The sequence below is a fragment of the Lipotes vexillifer genome, unplaced genomic scaffold, assembly GCF_000442215.2.
Source record: "Lipotes vexillifer unplaced genomic scaffold, Lipotes_vexillifer_v1.1 scaffold19, whole genome shotgun sequence".
NCBI classification, from domain to species: Eukaryota; Metazoa; Chordata; class Mammalia; order Artiodactyla; family Lipotidae; genus Lipotes; species Lipotes vexillifer.
Genome location: NW_006793856.1, coordinates 3,826,637 through 3,827,645, shown reverse-complemented (window position 1 = coordinate 3,827,645; position 1,009 = coordinate 3,826,637). Strand labels below are relative to the sequence as shown.

The 1,009-nt window shown below is 29.3% G+C and overlaps 1 non-coding gene across 1 annotated transcript; it reads right to left on the bottom strand.

Moving 5' to 3' along the window:
- Nucleotides 1-548: 548 nt before the first annotated feature.
- On the bottom strand, nt 549-621 carry TRNAE-UUC (transfer RNA glutamic acid (anticodon UUC)). Its single transcript has one exon. It is a non-coding gene; the product is annotated as a tRNA-Glu (tRNA).
- Between the last annotated feature and the right edge of the window lie 388 nt (nt 622-1,009).

The window sequence follows — 1,009 nt, the reverse complement described above, 5'->3', positions numbered from 1 at the left end:
CAAAGATGTGTGGTTGTTTCATTCTATCCATATTTTAAAGATGGTGGCTATATACCATTTTCCTATGACTTGGGTATAGAATGTAATTAAACCAAACAGAAATAATTATTTATGGAAACTAACAAAGGTCAATTTGACTTCCACACATGTAATTGATTTTACATTCTGCCTCTTCCATACACACAAATAAAGCTTTTATTCAGCAGGTCCTTTGTGCCAGATAATATGCAAAACAATTTATATATATAAATTTACATAAATATAAATATACATTTATCAATTATTTTAACCCTCAAAATAACTGTATGAGATACATAAAGAAAATAAGGTAAAGTTACCTTTTATAATGATAACTTATGAAGTTACCTTATAAAAAGTATACCTTTTACAAATTTACCTTAGAAATAAGGTGAAGTTAAGGAATGGTTAATACAGTTCCTTAAAGCATTTGAGTAACTACATTGTTCTTAACAAATTACTGTTTTTAATTTTATCTTAATTTAATTTTTTATTTTTTTGGCTGCACAGCACAGCTTGTAGGGTCTTAGTTCCCCAGCCAGGGATTGAACCTGAGCCCACAGCAGTGAAAGTGCAGAGTCCTAACCACTGGACCACCAGGGAATTCCCACAAATTACTGTTTGTAAATTCAATTGTTAGAAATATACAGGAAACTGTAACTTTAAAAAGGATCACTGTAAATATACGTAAATAAGTATGGGAACTTTTTTGTTCACTGCTGTATTCTTAGCCCCTAGAATAAAACAAGACAGATAATATAAAATCAATGTTCTTAATATTTAAAATTAAAGATCATAACTTCCATTGAAATATACATGTAAAGTTTTCAATGTGCATTTCTATTCCTTATTTAAGTTAATACACTCAACAGCTCTGTGAGTTATGTATTATTGTGTCCATTTTACAGATGCAAAAACAAATTTCTTTTTCCACTGCCTCTTTGTCCAGAATGTTTTATCTTACTAATATTGATTCATTAACAGTGGCTAA